We start from the raw sequence: 20,572 nt of genomic DNA, 5'->3' as shown, positions 1-20,572 counted from the left end.
AAAAACATTCAAGTCATTGCTCCCATTGACATTTTCTTTGCTTCCTTTCTATTTTCTATCAGACAGAATAATGTCAGTCCTCACCTATGGGAATCACTGGAAGTACAATCTAAATTAATATAGCCAAAGTGTTTTCAATACTGACTAGAACATATGAGAGTTAGATGTTAGCTAAAACCAGTTAGTTTAATTGATGAATAGCTGAAGAGGCCACTTCATAAAGCTAATCAAGCTTGTGGTTATGTGGATTACCAGTAATTTCCCTTTGATCTGGTAAAAAAAAAAAAAGAATTATAAATGGATGGGGCAGCTGTTTGGGGCAGCAGTGAAAATGCCTGCTGGGATGAATGCATTCTATATCAAATGTCTGCGTTTGAGTCCCAGTTCTGTTTTTTTTTTTTTTTAATACTTTATTTATTTGAGAGGTGAAGTTACAGACAGAGGGAGAGACAGAGAGAGCTCTTCTATGCACTGGCTCATTCCCCAAACAGCTACAACAGCCTGAGCTGGGCTGATCTGCAGCTAGGAGCCAGGAACTTCTGGGTCTCCCACATGGGTGCAGAGACCCAAGCACTTGAACCATCTTCCACTGCATCCCCAGGCCATAGAGGAGAGCTGTACTGGAGATAGAGTGAGTAGCCGGGACACAGACCAGGGATGCTAGCGCTGCAGGCGGAGGCTTAGCCTACTATGTCACAGAGCCGGCCCCCCAGTTCCAATTCTGATTCCAACTTCTTACTAATGCATTCCCTGGGAGGCAGTTGGAAATGACTGAAGTGCTTGGACCCCTGACACCCATGTAGGAGACTTTAATAGATTTCTGGACTTCTGGATTCAGCCTGGTATAGCCCAGTCATTGTGGACATCTGTGGCATGAATCACTGGATGGGAACAATCTCCCTCTCTCTGTATCTCTCTCTCTGAAATAAAATGAGCATACATAAATAAAAATACCTAAATAAAGCAATTGTGATTAAAAAAGAATAAATGGAAGGATTGGAAGAATGTGTTACTTATCAAGAACCTCTCTGTTTATAAGTTTATTGATTTATTGGGAAGGCAGCAAGCAATAGAAAGACAGGGAGATCCTCCATCTGCTGAATCACTCCCCAAATGCCCACAGCAGCCAAGGATGGGCCAGGTCAAAGTCAGGAACCAGCAACCATGTCTTTTAAGAGGGTGGCAAGAGCAGAACAGTCCCTTGCTCCCTCCCAGATGCATTAGCAGGATTCTGGATCTGAACTGAGGAACAGATGGGCCTGAACTGGCACTCTAACGTGGGATGCTGGAATGCCAAGGGGCAGCCTAACCACCTACACCACATGGCCTGCCCCAAAATGTCTTTTTTTCACTGATAAAGGATATCTTGTAACTCTTGGCTTTGGCTCATTTTAAATCCACTTTTGCCTGTATGAGTGTTCTCTTGTTAGGTTCTGAAAAAAATAATTCCAAAAATGTTCATAGCAGATGAGTGACAGTATAGATCTAATGAGAACTGTTAATGGTCTCTTTAGTATTACCCAGGAGAAACACTGCATGTTGACAGAAAGCAGTATATGGGGATGTGCAGTGGATCTATGTGCTGTGAACAAGACAAATTCAAACTGAACTCTGGCCTCCTGGGCAGGCCTTATAAACCTCAGAGAATGTGAGGGTTGGGCCCATTACAATTGCTGACTCTGGCATCTCAGGGTCCCACTGTTTATGCTCCCACCCATTATTTAAGAAATAAATACAAAACTTTTTTACCCTGAATGTGATAGGCTTTTCAAAATTTTGAATAACGTTATGCAGTTTCTTTTTATTATATTTTAATTTTAAATACAGAAAAATATAAGGAAGAGTTCACTGAGTGTACATTGGTTTAAAATTTTTTAATTTTTTTATATTGACTTCATATGTAAATAAAAACAATGAAATACAAACAAGCATGTTAAGTTTTTGAAAGTAGAGGTGGATGTATGGGATTTACAACAAAGATCATAAAATGAGGAAAGAAACATATATTATTATGTAAGGAATACAATTCAGAAAAGACAATATTTGTAAACATATACCAAATGATGTGACATGCACATATTTTAGGTAGATTTTCATATGCTTTATTCATTTCTTCAAACCCATCCTATTCTATGGTTAAAAAGTCATAGACATGAGAAATAAGGTACTTGCAAATTAATAGAAGTAGATATTTAGCTTACTTTGTGTCTACATAGGAGACAAGTGGCCAGCAGCAGCAGGCTTTGGGCACCATGAAAACACAAGTAGAGCTGAGAAACCTTAAGGAATCTGTGGCATGAATATATAGGGACAGCAGACCTTGAGCAGAGCTTTCTCCATCCACAAAGCACCACTTCAATCTAGGTAAGTGTCCATGGGTGAATATTGATCAGCTAAATCTATTTCATACTTATAAACTAATCACCTGTAAATTGGTCTACTTCAAAATCTCACAGAGATATTTGGTCATTTATGATTGTAGAAATAGGAGCATTCTCTATGTTCCTGAAACTGAATACGACATATATAACCATGGGATGAGTTACATGTCTAAGATCGTATAAGTAATTAATTGGTCCTTTACTGTATAAACATTCAAGAACTTGGCCCAGATATTTAATTAATAATTAAGTGAGTTCATCTTTAAAGCTGGGGCTAAGGACATATATGGTGACTAAGCATATCCTCATAAAATATTTTATTATCTTAAGGGTTAAGATTTACGTTACTGCTGTCATCCCTAGTTCACATAAATTGAAGACCAATCATTGCTGTTTGGAGTACCAAATTAAGGACACTTGGAGGGACCAGCGCTGAGGCATAGTGGGTAAAGCTGCTGCCCGAAGTAAAGACATCCCATATGACACCAGTTTGAGTCCTGGCTGCTCCACTTCCAATTCAGCTCTCTGCTATGGCCTGGAAAAGCAGTAGAAGATGGCCCAAGTCCTTGGACCCCTGCACCCATGTGGGAGACCCGGAAGAATCTCCTGGCTCTTGGCTTTGGATCTGTGCAGCACCAGCTGTTGCGGCCATTTGGGGGGTGAATCAGTGGATGGAAGACTTCTCTCTCTCTCCCTCTGCCTCTGCCTGTCAGTAATTCTTATTTTCAAACAAATCAATATTAGAAAAAAAGAGGACACTTGGAGGAAAAAAATTGGGATTTAAAAGTTCTGAATTCATGATAATCAAATATATGGAGGTTCCATAGATTGCAATTTATTTTGAAAATGTGCTCTGAGACAGTATAATGATTAACACTATTGGTTATTGAGAAAAGGACCCAAATTACAGGATACAACTGAACACAGAGTTCAATTTTAATAGAAAAAGAAAGGCCGGCGCCGCGGCTCACTAGGCTAATCCTCCACCTTGCGGCGCCGGCACACCGGGTTCTAGTCCCGGTCAGGGCGCTGGATTCTGTCCCGGTTGCCCCTCTTCCAGGCCAGCTCTCTGCTGTGGCCAGGGAGTGCAGTGGAGGATGGCCCAGATGCTTGGGCCCTGCACCCCATGGGAGACCAGGAAAAGCACCTGGCTCCTGGCTCCTGCCATCAGATCAGCGTGGTGCGCAGGTGCCAGGAGAGGCACCTGGCTCCTGGCTTCCAATCAGCATGGTGCGCCGGCCGCAGCGCACCTGCTGCAGCGGCCATTGGAGGGTGAACCAACGGCAAAGGAAGACCTTTCTCTCTGTCTCTCTCTCTCACTGTCCACTCTGCCTGTCAAAAAAAAAAAAAAAAAAAAAAAAAAAGAAAAAAGAAAAAAAAAAAGAAAGCATAACCCGTGTATTTGTAGTAGTGTGAGTTTTAACATACATGAGACTCACAACTAGAGCAAGAGAGGGTATCTTGGTAAGTAATATTTAGGATTTATGGGGTGATTGTTCTAGTTCTATTAATCTTATGCCAAACCTTACTTAGCATGTTTGGGTAGGGAAAGTATCACCTGCATTTTGGCAGCAAGGTGAAGGCATCCAAGGATATAAGTGGCGCATTGTCAATCATGTCCAATCTGCGGGGCAATTTATTCACTGTGAGCCTGTTCTTACTGTCCACAGTGTCTGTAGGTTTTTGTAGGCAGCTGATTTAATGAATGGTTAAAACTGGATACGGGCATCCCTAACTGCATTGCCCTGTCTGTCTGTTGTTTAGCTTTAGAAGCCCTCTGCATCCCTTTTCTCGTCTGATTGAAGAGTTTCCTACATTCCTCCTCTCTGCTTTGCTGGCTCCAAGAGCAACAGCCACACAAAAGTGGATCCAGGGAGTCTGGATAATTGCATAAGTAACTTCTCTGAACTTTTACTAAACCATTTACATAGCAATTGTATTACATTTTCCTCCTTTTGTGAATATTAAGTAACCAACACAATAAATAATAACATCTAAATGTACTTAGCACTTTACTATTATATAGTTAACAGTAATACATAATATAATAATCACAAGGATGAAGAGTAGATATCATGAGTTTTTATGCCTTCTGTAATAGTAAAAAAAGCAGATGAGAGGCTAGGCATTGGGAGATGTGAGTTCAATGTCATCTTTTTCACTCTTTGTGTTCCTCAGTCATTCCCCCGACCCCTTCTTCAGCCTCAGGTTCTTGTGCTATTGACTTTCATAAACTCTTCCTGAAGGCCTGATATTTAACATGAAGTTAGGTCATTTATAAACTGCAGAAATTTATTTCTTACTGTTTTATAGTTTGAGAAGTACAAGATCATGAAGACCCAAATGGAAAACAATGAGGTTCTATCAACTGCAGAAGTCACCATGTATTGGGATAAAGTGAGGTGGCTATGAGATGGTCAAAGACCCAGCTGTAATTCAAATAATGGCTAGGGAAGTTCTTAATGAGAAATAAACTATGCCAAATAGATTATGAAAAAATATTCAAACCAACAAAGCCCTTGAATGCCATACTAAGAGATAGAAATTTCTCTAGGTCAGTGATACTAAACATTGAATCTGATGGTATCACTTGGTATTGTGTGTGTATGTTGAGCGGGTACAGTTGGAGGAGGAAGATCTTGCTGACAAATAAGTTTAAAAAGCTCTATATAAAACAGATTAAACAGCGTCCACTTTGAGAATTTATTCTCTCTCCTTAAATGAAATTCTAAGAAGGGAATATTTTGTTAACACTAATGTTTCCAAACCCCATTTGACTTAGGATCAAAATTTGTTGAGATGCTAGTATTTCTCAGAAAATAGACTGGAAAATTATATAATCTGGTGAAGAGGAAATAATAGGATTTCAACTGAAATGCTTGTGAGCATAGATGCTTATAAGATAAGGGCAGAGAGAACAGGCAATAATGGAATATGAGATGCTCTGCCTTTCTAAAGCCATAGTATGCTTGCGTTATGACCGGCTCAGAGATCCCTAGTGGCCTTATATATAATTTCAAAGGCTTCAGAATTTTGAAACCATAAATAAACAAATGTGAAGTCCTTGCTGTTAACATTCTGCAGGCTTGATCTCCTTCAAAGAACTTGTCACAGGATTTGTGTGCAAACTGGCTACTCTAGGACAGAGTTCTTGCCTATTCATTGGAAAAGCAAAAAGCAAAACAAAACATTGTTAACTTTAAAATTGGAATGCATGGTATCATGGGTGAGTTTGCCTGAATGGGTGTATGTTTGTGGTGGCCTGTATTTCATAAAAAATTGTGCATGTATCCCTCCATATTTCTGTGAAAATCAAAGAAAAATTCTGGGAAAGAGGTGAAGCATAAGAGGGAGACAGGAAAAAGAGAAACAGTGAGATACAGAAACAAAGAGAACCATTAGGGTGCACAACACACAGAGTCTCTGTGCTCTGGAGCATATAAATAGACTATCCAGCAAGAGAAATTGTAAGGGAGACATCACTGTGTAAGGGACAGGCCATCCCATTTACCATGACCTCAAAGAGACCCATTCTACTGTTTATCAAGGGAAAATGTCACAGTGGAGACACCTTTGAATATTGGTAGACCCCTCCTCACTTCCTATTGCTATATTAGGATTTCTGAGGGATAAAGGAGGCTATCAAAGTCTATTTTCTCCAATGCAATCGCTGTTATGTTTATAAAATTCACAGTAGAGTTGAAAAATAGTGCAAGAGAAGACCATATAAAAGGAAAATGCTTGTTCCCCTGAGATTCCAATCTTTAACTTTAAACAAAGAGGCCAAATATGGGAGGATAAATTCACTTTCAAATATGAGAGTGAAAAATTTCAAGGCTCCAGTTTCATAATAAGGAACAGGCACAGCAAACATGAAAGAAATGACTGCTGAAATTAGTGTTCAAAAAATACTAAATAAACCATATCATGTTCCAGATTCCTTTTTTTTTTTCCAGGAGAAAAGTTCAAACACTTAGCCATGGCAGGAGGTTAATTTTCCAGAAATTTCTTATACCTACATAAGCTGTCTTATCTTACCATCCTGAACTGATCTCACGAGAGAACTAAAAGCTCATTTTTCACATACTCTACTTCCATCTGCTTCCTATTCAGTCTGACCAATCATAACTTGCTACACTCTCTAGTGATGCTGAACCACTTGTGGTTGCAATTTTTGATGCAATGCCTAATGTTTTCCTTTTATTCTGGTTTGGCAATGTCCTATTCTTGTGCCAAGAGAAAGCAATACTGAATGGAATTAATTTATATTACTACATGCTTCCATAATTGACTACACTGTAGTGTAACTTACTCTTATTGCAACCAGAAATAATCTATGATCACATGTAGACAGTAGTCATATTAGCACCACTTGTGTTTTAACCCTTAGGAAATATTTATAGAACTAATGAACCATCCTCTCTCTATAAAGCAAAAAGATTCCACCATATAATATTCCTCTAATATATCCAAAATATGTTATACTTTCTCAATGTACATAAATATATTATTGTCATAAAAAATTTGATTTTTTTAAATGAGGAAGACTTCTTTGTTAAATATGAGTTAGAAGGAACCATTCTTTTTTAAACCTAATCATGCAAAAATTGTTCACCTGGGAAATATTTCTGAAATATAATCAGTACATAAATATTTTAACTGCAAAATAGTTCCTTTCTAGTTTCCTGATTTTAATTCCAGCCAAGAAGATTTTGATAATATAGCTGTAAAATTAGTTTCAAGCTAGAATATGAATAAAGACTTGAGTCAGGAAGTACATGCAGTTTGGAGTGTGAAGCAGTAATCAGGGATGGATGTGCAGAAATTCCATATAGAGCATATTCTCTACTCTATATGATATTCTGCAAGTGCTAACAATGCTACCAGTTCTGGACAATGGAAATGATGGTCATTAAGTAACTATGTCATTCAGAAATGTGTTCTAACCTGTATTTTATTATAATTACGAATATATTCCAAACCATCAAATTAAGCAGTCACTGAATCCCTAAGAATGCAAAATAGAAAATGAGATTTGCCATTATGGCCTTGACAGAGAATATAATTTTTCAAAGTAAAAATTGCTTGAGGTCAAGAAATGCTTTCTCAGCAGGTAAAATTAGAGTTTAGTGATACAAATATAACCTGGTATCTGTTTATCATGATAAAATATGTGATAAAAATAAATTGCTGCAGGGGAGACAGGTTTTGCTTTGGAAACAAATAACATGTGCATACAATTTGTTAATAAGAATGATTAGAATTTATCAGTTGTAGCAAGTTTCATACTTTCTGAATAAGGGGATAATTAAGAAATCATAACGTAAGTCAAATCCTGTGTTTGATGATTTTGGAAATGTGATCTCCTTGATTTTCTTGAGAGCCTGTGAATGTTGTAATAATTATTTTTACAGATAATGGATTTGGTGTTAATATCCACCAGCAGATTTGTGATTCTCAATAAACGGCACTCCAGATTGTCCTGAGTTTATCCCAACATCTCTTTCCGTGGAATCATGACTTCTCTTAATAAAACACATATAACTTAAAATAAAACCAAGTAAAAATTAATAAATAAAATAAACCAAATATTTTGAAAGACAATAATGGTGAAAAATAATACATCCAACTTATTATATTATTTCAAGTTGTGGTAATTTTCTACGTCTCATGAAATTAGTTTGGACAATAGATGTGAAATTACTGTTTGAATTGTTAAGTACTGTACTATATCCTGATGAATCCATTAAAACTGAAAATGCATCAAACATTGTGCCTGAGTTAGCCTGAATAACATGGGCACCAAGCACTTACAGTTGCCTAAAATTAAGTAAAATCATTTCACACAGAGCCTATTTTATAATAAACAGTTGCATACTTCAGGTACACACACAGATGGATATTCTGCAGACACAGTAAGATGTAAAAACATAAAACACAGTATCAAAAAGGAAAAACACTACAATGTACACTGCAGATTATCTGTTTTTTTATCTTCCAAATACTTGTAGTAACCCACTGACGGTGTCCAGCACCATCAGAGAACTTGAATCTTATATTGCCAAGGAAAAGATCAAAATGCGAAATCTAAAGTACTGTTTTCACTGCATATGTATTCTTTTCACCTACTTGTAAAGTCAAAATGTTGTAAGGTAGTTGGTAGTTGGGGATTGCCTGTGTATACACACACACATACACACACACACATGTACATGCACAAAAATGTGTGTATGACTATACAGTGTAAATAGACAATATATGTACATCAGCATCCACACACAGATACCTCAAAAAGTTCATGGAAATGAGATAAAAAGATGTTTATTTGGGCACATAATTTTTTAAATCTCTGGCTTTTTTTTTTTTCAGAATATGCATGTCCATGGACTTTTTTGAAGTACTCCTCTCTCTTTCTCTCTCTCTCTCACTCTCTCTCTCTCTCTATATATATATATGTATATATACACACACACACGTGTGTGTTTGTTTGTGTGTATGTATGTCTTGTTTGTGCATATGTAAGTTTATCAAATCACCAATAAATCTTACAGGCTAGAGAGATGAGAAATTTCAACCCTGCATTGGTCCATGGACAAGATTCATCACTAATTTTTTTCCTCCAGAAGTTTTAGAAAGAGGCAGTTAACTAAAAAATTTAGCCAAATTTTATATTTCAGCAATAATATTTTTCAAAGTCATCAAGGTATGATCAAAGAAAAAAATATACCCTGCCACATTTGAATTCTAAATATTCATAATAGGTAATGGATCTAAACTCAGATTTCTATATTTGTAAATTAGTTCATGTAAAATCCGCTCACAATAAATCCATGATGATAACTAGGCCAAACCTGCCCTGTTTTTGTTCCCCAAATTGAAGAATAGATTCAAGGTAAAGAAGGACGTATGAGTGAATTTGTTTAGCTGGTTACAGCAAAACTGACAACAGCTTCAGTTGGTAAGCTCATATTCTTGTTAAACTGAAAATTCAGAACCATTAAGCAATGTGTCCAAGAGTTTACATATTATTGCAAGACAGAGATTTTAGAAGTTTAATATCATATTATACATCTTAACTCCTCTATAAAGTTATCAACACCTTGAATGCAATAACCCCAACGGGGTGCCTATGTGCTTGATAAATGAGCCAAATAGTGCGAACTGTACTCATAAAATGTTCAGAAGGCCAAACATTTAAGGGGGCTTTTCTACAATAGCATTTCCATGTAGACATCAAGCGTTGCTATGTTGCATAGGAAAAGATGATTCTTGGATTTCAAATCCTTGCGGCCACGCTCTCTACGTGTCATCTCTGCAACGGTCTGATGGATGCGAAGAATAGGGTTCATTATTAGTGGAAGATTCAATGTTTAGATCTATTTGTTCAGATGGAAAGATGAGCTTTTTTCAGTTTTGTAAAGAACTGTATTTCAGGGGCCGGCACCGTGGCTCACTAAGTTAATCCTCTGCCTGCGGCGCTGGCATCCCACATGGACGTTGGGTTCTAGTCCCGGTTGCTCCTCTTCCAGTCCACTCTCTGCTTGGCCTGGGAAGGCAGTCGAGGATGGCCCAATTGGTTGGGCCCTGCACTCACCTGGGAGACCAGGAAGAAGCACTTGGCTCCTGGCTTCGGATCAGTGCAGCGCCAGCCATAGCGGCCATTTAGGGGGTGAACCAATGGAAGGAAGACCTTCCTCTTTGTCTCTCTCTCTCTCTCTCACTAACTCATCTGTCAAATAAATAAGAAAAAAAACTTTTTCCCACATACATTGCAATATGAAAGACATTCTTTTTGCCAGTTTCTACCCAATACTCACACCGATAAACATCCTTTGTCTTACTGAAGCAGTGAAAAAAATAAATGAGGGTTCAAGTTTAATTGTCATGCTTTTCTATAATTTTAAGTACATTGTATGTAGCATTATATTTTGCAGGGCTAATTTAGGGAAAAATAAATAAGTGAGGAAAAAAATGACTCTAGGAAAACAGTCCAGAAATTGAAAGAATGAGAACACAATGCAATAATTGTGTATAAAATAAGAAATTAAATAATAAATAGTAGTGCAACAAATGAGGTTTAAAAAATCATCACAGTGAAGGGGACAATCATTTTAACGATTCCTTTAGCCACATCAAGAATGTCCTCATAATTTGTCTGCGTGTCATTGTTTATGCAACCTTATACTCTATCACTTATTTAGTTTTATATGAAAAATATCTTGTTTCTTATTTCATTGCTCAAAGCAAGAACATGAAGCTAAGAATCATGCTCATCATGCTCACTGATAAAGGTGTTTGTAATGAATGGAATAGAATGAAATTATGAATGGGTGCTATCCACAGTTTGTGTTTTGTTCCTTCATAGTAGATATGAAAGGGAAATTTAAAATATGCCATAATATTTACAGAGAACTTTGTGTACCCTAAAACTTTATTTCACATATATTTCAATATCATTTATTTATTTTTTTATTTTTTGACAGGCAGAGTGGACAGTGAGAGAGAGAGACAGAGAGAAAGGTCTTCCTTTACCGTTGGTTCACCCTCTAATGGCTGCTATGGCTGACGCGCTGATCCGAAGCCAGGAGCCAGGTGCTTCTCCTGGTCTCCCATGCGGGTGCTGGGCCCAAGCACTTGGGCCATCCTCCACTGCACTCCTGGGCCACAGCAGAGAGCTGGCCTGGAAGAGGGGCAACTGGGACAGAATCTGGCGCCCCAACCGGGACTAGTATCCGGTGTGCCGGCACCACAGGCCAAGGATTAGCCTATTGAGCTGCGGTGCTGGCCCTCACATATATTTTAATGTCAAAATCAACTTGGGACATACATAGCAGTACTATTTGTGTTCTGTTGTTACACATTTACTCCATCCCACTTTTTAGTGTTTTATATATAACACTTCATTTAGAACTTATTAGATATTAATTCATCCAGCTATCATCTCAACAGTCAGATGCTTCTCATCTTTGTAATATTCATAGGTATTTCATACTGATTTTTAATCTTAAAGGCCTTAAAATTCTTGCTTTTAAAAATGCTAAATATCATAATCAAGAAAACAAGCCTGATGCTTAAGTAGAAATATTAATGTGAATAATCTATTATTTTACTCATAGTAAATAATAACAATCTAACTTAAAATACCCATTTTTACCTTAAAAAATCCCTGAATCTCTAAGAGGTGACTTTTGCCTGAGTTCTTCTACCTTAATAGAACAAAAATTGAAAATTAAGAGCTTTTTTTCTTCTTTTCCTGTCTTTCTAGTTAATTATTTTTAACCCAAATTTTCCAGGATATTCACTTGCTACTTGATTAAAAACTATAAAAGTTAACTTCTATCTCTTTATATTTTACTTCCTATTGCCTGAACTTACATACTTTCTTTACCATTTTCAACCTGATATAAGTACTACACTAAGCATATTTCCCTCCAGTTTCTCAAAGAATCAAATCATTTGCTAAGTGACATTAAAAACTCTTAACTTTAATAATGAATCTGGGAAAACATAATTAAAGATTGCATTTTAGATCATTAGGTCTGACAGACTCCATTCTGCTTTTTACATCAAATGCTGGAACTATTGACATCTTAATAAAGCCGATTTTACAAATGAAATGCTATAAAAGCATTGGGAAAGATGTATTGATTCAAAAATGTGTACCATGTTTTCCTCACATTGAGCTTCTGCCTTGGAACAATGGGAGTAATTACAGAGAAATGTAGACCGATTATGAGGACACTCTTGATATGGCTAATAGAATCATTAAAATGAATAGCAAGGGTGACAAATGGCAAATAACATATGACAGTCACGTACCAGGGCTCTGTTCCAAGGGCCTAGTCATTTAAAACCTTCTCCTCTTAAATGATGCTGAATAATACTTCATAATAAAATGAATAATGCATACAGATAAAAAAAACTTTAAGTATACATTAACAGCTGTTTTCAAATATAGCTTCTGTATTCTTTTCTAAACACTTATCTTTGTTGGTCATGTGGGCCTTTTCCCTGATGTGTTCCATATTTAGCAAAGATGCACAACCTGTCTCTGAATCGTTAATCTAACTCCCTTTCTCACAAAATAGCAACATCTCTGAATGACCAGTTCTGCCTTCTGTCTTAGAAGAATCTTCTCTAAGCTATTTTGGTTTTCTGTGCTGTTGTTTATCTGTGTGTTAACTCACATTCCATTATTCTTAAGTAACACAATGAACATTTACTCTGTTTTGTGTTTTGTGTTTTAGTAGCTTTTCTTGTATTCTGGGAATATGCTTCCTATCTTGAAGGAAATCCTAGTTTAGAATTTCACAGCCAGATTGCATTCATATATATAATATATATATATGAATATATATAATATATAAATGCAATATATACTTATATATAATAATATGTATGTTGCATTCATATATATATAATTGATCATAAAATGTAAATGAAAACTCACATATAGTAAATCTAAACCAATTCTAAAACAAAATGTTTATAATCAAATCAAATCACATTTTGGAAATATCATAATGGTTGTATCAGAGTGGTTAAAAGAGAGAGCTGGTGTGTAAGGTAAAATTAAGGTGTCAGTTAATATGCTATGTTCCACATGGAAGTATCTGGGTTTGGTACTTGGCTCCTCATTCCAGCTTCTGCTATTGAAACCACTGGAAGGCAGTGGTGATGGTTTCAGAAATTGGGTTCCTGATTCCCATTGGAAGACTTGTATGGAAGTCCTTGTTCCTGGATTTGACACAGTACTACATGTTTTGGGCATTTGGGGAGGGAATCAGCCAATGGAAACTGTCTCTCTATGTATCTACATCTCTCTCTCTCTCTCTGTTTCTTAGCTTCCCAAATAAATATCTAAAATTTTTAAAAATTAATGAGTTAAAGTTTTATTTAAATATCAGATTTTTATATTTAGATTTTAATGGCATTAAATAATATTGAAAAGTAATCAAAACTTCTATTTAATGGTCTCCAAAATAACCAGTGATCACAGTAGAGATGAGGAAAGTGCTGGACAGCTTAGATGGCTGTTTGCATTGAAAGCATTGTACAGGATTTTGGCAGAAAAATACCATTCAACCTAAATATCACTACACACACACACATTAGCTCTACTGTGTAAATGATATCTGATGAATAATTGCTAGTCATCATTGATTCTAATAGTAGTAGCACCTATCAAACTGCTACTCTTGTAGTACTCTGTGCTGGAAACAGAGTGAATGTTAAATGTATTTATAAATTAATCAAAAGGTAAATATTTTCAATGATAGATTGTTTTCCAGAAATTAATAATACATATCATAATGGAGAGTAACCTTTATATATATTCTCATTTGAAAGGATTTTAATCATACAACCTAAGGAAACTTTGTACATTGCTTTCTTCAATTCTCTCATCTATAAACAAAACTGAGAAAAAGAGAGACCTGATATGCCATCAAAAGTTACATAGCTCATGTTACAACCAAGTTCCATTGGATTCAGTTACATGACATGCTAAATGTTCACATGCCCATGAGCATAAAACTATCATGACATAAATATAAATTTAAACATACATGTGCTTACCAGACCTATGGAATTCTTCTTAAACTCTTGTAAAGATGTAATAGTCATGCAATAAAGATCAATCTATGTCTGTTTGAGTGCTGTGTTGACTGAAATTTGTAAAGTTGGCTTTAAGAATATCTCTGGTACTATTTATGAAACTTCATGCAAGTTGAGAAAAAAATGGGAAATAAGTATGCATATAATAATAACAAATTAACATATAAAATAATAATGTATTCATTTTCCCTATCCCAAACCCATATGGCTATTCATTATATATTACATATATAATATATGTATATAATATATATTATATATTTCATATAACCTACATCTTGTAGGGAAACTGCTAATGAGGATTTTTATTGTATCTTGTTTTCAGCTTATTTTCAGTAGCTCCCAGATCACTGGAAATATCTTACTATTCCATGGTACAAAGTTGACATTGAAATCGCCTTGAAAATTGAGCTTATATTTTTATAATAATATTTTATAGTAAGACATTTGGTAAAAAGTAGTTTCCTCTTCCTCCTTTTTTTTCAGTTCTTACTAAGAGGAAAACATCAGAGGCAAACTTTGGAACCCAAATTCCTTGACTCAATTATTTCATTCATTCATTCTGTAAGTTCTCACTAAATGCTTTCTCTGGATTTAAAACATTGGGAATACAACTATTAAAAGAGAGTATGTGTCAGTTCTCCTAAGTTTGTGAGATAATGGAGTATATAGACAAATATCCAGTCATTGATTATGATCATTGAAAGTCATAAGAGCAGCCAATTTGCATCTGCATGTTATAGAATAGGAACCAAATCCAGGTGTGGAAGACCTTGAGATACTTCTTAAAGAAAATGATTTTGGACCTTACTCTTGGATAGAAATGAATAAGAATAATAGTATATTAGACAGAAGGATCAGCTTCTAAGATAGAATCTAGATGCAGAAAGAATAAGGAGAATCTTAGAGAATCATAAGGAGGTAAGAGCAAGACACAGGGGATTTTAAAATGTATAGCTGGAGAAGTAAGTAGGACTCAAAACAAAAAAAATTAAGTCATAAAAAGGCATCATAGTGATTCTGAAGATGTTGGGACACTTTAGAAAGGAATTTAGTAGAGTGATAGCATATGTTTATTTGTAGAAAAATACCTTGACTAGATACCACAGGAAGAAAACTGAATTCAGTAAATTGGATCTAATATAGTTATATTTATTTGTCACAGATTTCATGGACTATCTTGGAAACTTGGACAGATTCCTTTAGTTTGGGCATTTTTAAGTTTTAGCAGTTTTATTAGTAATAGCCATCATATCAGTGATCAGCAAAGGAAGCCTAACTCAGTGATATCACCTCCCTCCACCAGCTTAGTGAGCATAATTTTATTTGTGTTCTTTTCATGTAGAACGCATCTTTAGAGCTTGTTTCATGGATTTCAACTACAGTCCTCTAAAGATAAGCCTGCTAGAATTAACATGAGACTTTCAATACATGAGTTGTCTTTTCATGGAGCTTGGCTTCTAGCAATTTTGTGAAAAAACTCCTGGACTGTAAAGATGGGGGTTTTCATATGGCTAAATATACCTAAATGTATAAAATACCTGAGGAGGCATTCAGCACAAAGTAGGTATTTATCAAAAAATTCATAGATTAATCAATGAGTAATGGCAAAAGTTGAAAACCAACACAGCAAGAGGAATCAAAATATCCAGAACATTAGAAGTCAGGGACATAAATCTGCTTTTATCTGTGTAATACTCTTTTCTGCAAGCTCCATTGCCCCAGTTTTTCTTCAGGGACTGGAAATCCCTACTCTTTTGTGCCTGTTTTTCCCCGACTTCTGACATTTTGTTTCACTCTCTCCATGGAATCCTCCTAAATTATAATCATTTGACTCTAAATCTATCCACAGCAATTTTCCCAAGCTTAGTACTTGGTCAGAATAAAAGAGTCTTTATGCCACTGCAGTATAGTACAGCACTTCCCTTGCCATGGTGTATCTGCTTACATGGAATTTATATCTACTTTTTGGTTCATTAAAATGGGAAAATGTGATTCTGCTGAAAGTAATATTTAGTTGATTAAACCTTTCAATACATGGTTTGTCTAAAAAGGAATAAATACAACATGCATCCCAAATGATAGATTTGAAATAATTCAATGTTTGAACTATTCCTTCTCTTCTTCCTTAATAAATATTCTCTCTCTCTCCCTCCATTCCTCCCTCCCTCCACATTTTTTCAAAAAGTTGCATTTAACTATGCATAATTTCTATTGAATCGCAGTCCTTTAATGTAAAATTGATGTTTAGCATAATGGAAAATATCATATCACTTTCTGGTACAAAAACACTAAGATGACAAGAATGGCCAGATCTCCTACTTTCTGAAAGTAATATTGGGCAATTAATCTTAGAAATGTGTATTTCCACTGGGACAAACCATAACAAAATGCTTCAAGAAGGAAACATTATTTGAATTGAATTTTAGCTAAAAAGATATTTTTAAGAAAGTCTTCAAACTACAGGTTGTTCTAAAGCAAGATCATTTCTTTTAGCATAGTAAAGAAAGAAATCATTTCAAATTTTATAAATAGGGGGTCGATGCTCTGGTGTGACTGCTGATGCCGCCGTCTATGGGTCAGCATTCTATGTGAGTGCCAGTTCAAGTACTGGCTGCTCCACTTCCCATCCAGCGCCCTGCCAATGCACCTGGAAAAGCAGTGGAGGATGGCTTGGGTCCCTGCCACTCATATGGGAGACACAGATTAACCTCATGACTCAGCCTGGCCTACACCCAACAGTTCAGGCCATTTAGAGGATTGAACCAGTAGATGGAAGACTCTCTTCCACTGCCTCTCCCACTCTGTAACTCTGCCTTTCAAATAAATAAGTAAATCTTTAAAAAATTAAAAATAAATAAGCAAATAGAAAGCAAATTTAAAACACATGTCCTTGTGTGTATTTGAAACATCTTAAAATAATTTACTTTCTGATATGACAATTATTATTACAATAGGAAAATAATGTAATTGAATATTCTGTACTTTAAAAATTCTAGAGACAAACATGTGAGCCCAAATATATGAAATGTATTACAAACTTCTACCCTACACATTCATTTTAACTATAGTTGCTTTGTTTACCTTCTAAAACTTACTATAGGATTAGCTTCCTTTAGGAAAACATCTTTATGTTCTATTCAGCCTAGAGATTCATCAGCTGATATGATTTAGAATTTGACGTATTTTGGAGGAATAGCTAAGCTGGTGGGTTTTAAAACACTGTTTGACAGGTTGTTTGGTAGATTTGTAGCATTAGGACTACTTTTTCAAATGATAAATTCAATATGTTTAAAAAAATCAATGCCTGATTGCTTAGTGCAATTGCAGTATGATTGTAGCACCATATCACTCCAGGCCATATTTTATTTATCTGTATATTTATAACATCTATTCCTTCAAGTTAGCAGAAAGATCATGTCTGTATTTCTTGAAATATAATGAGGTGTAGTGAATTTTGGAGGTAAATTGACTCATATTTAATTCACAGTGCCTTCCAATTTACCTTCCTGATTTTGGATATTTAATTTCTTCAGGCTCTGCTTAACCATTTATGAAAAGAAAAAAATACATCTGACTTAGAAGAAAAAAATACGTTATGCTTTGAATGTGTACTCCAAAGTTTATGTGTTGGAACATAATCCCTAAAGCAATAACGTTGAGAAGGAGGGCTTCAAGAGGTGACTAATACAATTATTGCAGGAGTGAGCTAGTTGTCATGAGAGGTAGGAGTGGTAATAGGATGAGTTTAGTCTTCCTCTATCCCCTGTGGTGTACTGTCTTGGCCTTCCACTTTCCATTATGGTAAGATGCAACATAAACACCTTAATCAGATGTTAGAGGCTCCTTGAACTTGGAATATTCAGCCTCTAGAACAATAAACCAAAAATTTCTATTCTTTATAAATTAGCCAGTCTACTAGTATAAAAATGAACAAAGACATTATACACACAAAGAGCCTCATAGATCAAGAAGTGAGTATGGTGCAAATTTTCCCCTTTTGTCCACCATTACAATTGTTTTACATACAAATTTATAAAGCATGAACTTTCAATAAATGTATTTTTGTGATAAGAACAAAAGCTTACATGAAACTTTGTGGAGACACAACATATTTTGAAGATGCCTACAACTGCCCCCTGGAAATTGAGTATAACCAGGTAAATTATCTAAATATATTCTTAACTCATAGAAAACATCCTATCATTTTTAGACAAAGATTAAAGTAAAGTTTGATAAAACACCATGTTGCAGAAAAACTGATACACACAAACATTTCTCTCTTTTTAAATGTCAGCAATGTTTGTGTGATACCATATAAATGAATATACATACAGTAATTTATATTACATGCATGAGTTTGTATGTATGTGAGAAAATGTGTGTATGTATATACAGCATCTGCCAGATAATTAGTTGTTAGCTATGTAGAAGCTCAATAACAGATTTCTCATGACAGATCTTATAATCATTTACAATCATATCTACCTCGGCATGTAGTAAATCTTCAATTTCATCTGAAATGATTTAGAAAAATCTATTTTCCACAATGCTTTCTGCATAACACATTAAATATATTTCAGATACATTTTTTGCATTTAATCAATCTTGAGAGAAAGGGCAAAATGAGGAATCAAGTGAAGACTACAGTTATTGCTCAGGGACGTTTCATAATATTGTTTGAAAATGTCTGTTCACATTCATATAAGAGCACAGGTCTGCCGGAATATCAAGACACATTTTTCTTTCATTTTTAAATTTCCATTATTCAACATCTATTTCTAATGTCTGATTAACAATGACAGCATTTTGCAGGACATGCTTGCCTAACATGATTGTAATTCTGTGAGTTGGAAAGCCCATTGTTTCAACAACAATTATTTATGGAGAAATGCCTTTTAAACCTCAGACCACATAAAGGATGCGTTTGCTGGTAGGACATATAAAAGTAACTTCATTCTGAAATAATTAATTAAATTTGTATTTCTCTGAACAGTTCAGACAAAAGTATCTCCCAATGTAAGAAGATAGTGAGATTCAATTGAAAGAAAGTAATGCAATATTTGAAACCAAGCACTATATGAACAAATATCTCATCACACCCAACTCTCATAAAGACCCGTGTTGCTGACAGGGCAGGTTTCTCATCTCCAGTCACCATATCAAAAAAAAAAAAAAAAAAAAAAAACTGCTGCATCATATAGTCATTTTGGTAAAGGCCAAGAAAGAGTAAACTATAAAACCATAGTTAAAATGCAGACCAGCTAACTAACAGTCCAGATCTCTTCACTTTGATCTGGCTTTGTCTAGGAAATAATGTTTTTGCCATCTTTTTAACTCAATGCACAGCTGAAAAACAAGCTGACATTATAGAATTGATATTCTAAATTTCCCACATAGATGTGCCCAAACTATTTTGGGTGAGGAAAGAAAACATATTCATGCTTCTCGTATACTTCTCAAATTCTCAAGTAACTGATCTAAACGTGGCATAGCTAACTTTATCCAAGTCTATGTAAACTTTCAACTTTCAGTTCTCTTGCCCACTGCCTACCAAGTGTACTGGGAAAGGAAGCATCATATGTGTCATGTGATCTAATGTAGGTCACAACTAGGTCACAATGTAGGTCTCCATGCATTGTTATGACTCACTGCTACTACCACTACTCAAATACAATTCCTTGATTCTCAATTGTCATGCATGGACAGAATGTGCTAAAATTTAAAGTAATCACATAAATCACAAAATCCATTATAGAGCAATTCACTTTATCAAAATGTAAAGTTAATAATGATAAAATGTTATGAAACCACTTTATAGGACACCTATTTTGACCAACTTCTTGCTAAATGCCTTGCCATAAGTGATTTTCCATTTCCATGAAAAATTATATTGTCTGATTTCTTGTGTTTCTGCTTTACTTTTTATTGTAGATGTCTTACTTGTTTTAACTGTAATTTGCAATATATTATTTATGTTAAATTTCTTTCTCTTGTTTTATATATAACAAATGCATCTCATTTATTGTATAAACCTCAGCAAGAAAGTATGATTATAGTGGTAATAAAAAATTAAAACTAAAAAAATTACATTACTTACAGCTAAGAAAGTCGTTATATCAAAATGTCACCCATATTAGTGATATTGCAGAGGCTTTCATCACCTAGAGCACTTAAACTATTGCAGTCTTTTTAAAACAACTTTTAGTTTGCAGCAAGAACTATCATGATATTTTTAACAATTAATCAAGTAATTCCACTATTTAGTTACCTTAAAAATATTTCAACAAAAGGAGAAACTACATTAATGAAGTAGTTATTGCAGCATAATTAATAATATAAAGGAAATAAGCAATAAACATGATCAAAATTATTTCATAAAGATAATTTTTTCATAAATAAGATACATCAAAAGACAAGAATACATTCCAGCCATCATAGGATAATTCTGGAGACTAACCATTGAATTGGGATGCATCAAAGAAAAAGAACCAAACAGATATTAACATGGTAAAAACAAATTTTCATGATTATTGCAACAGGAGAAAAGAGGTTCCAGGTATAGAACAAGGATC

General features: G+C 35.1%; 1 long non-coding RNA gene across 2 annotated transcripts in view; it reads left to right on the top strand.

Annotated features, from left to right (window-relative positions):
- The window catches only part of LOC127491313 (uncharacterized), a 29,302-nt gene extending 11,057 nt beyond the window's left edge, over positions 1-18,245 (top strand). The window contains exons 3-4 of one of the 2 annotated variants that reach the window (XR_007919937.2): positions 2,217-2,364; positions 14,484-18,245. This is a non-coding gene — a long non-coding RNA (uncharacterized lncRNA). Of the gene's footprint in view, positions 1-2,216; positions 2,365-2,744; positions 7,997-14,483 lie in introns of those variants that run through there. The other variant, XR_007919938.2, reaches the window with a different exon arrangement.
- The last annotated feature ends 2,327 nt before the right edge of the window (positions 18,246-20,572 follow it).

Source organism: Oryctolagus cuniculus, chromosome 18 (genome assembly GCF_964237555.1).
Source record: "Oryctolagus cuniculus chromosome 18, mOryCun1.1, whole genome shotgun sequence".
NCBI classification, from domain to species: Eukaryota; Metazoa; Chordata; class Mammalia; order Lagomorpha; family Leporidae; genus Oryctolagus; species Oryctolagus cuniculus.
This window is presented reverse-complemented; position numbering and strand designations above follow the sequence as displayed.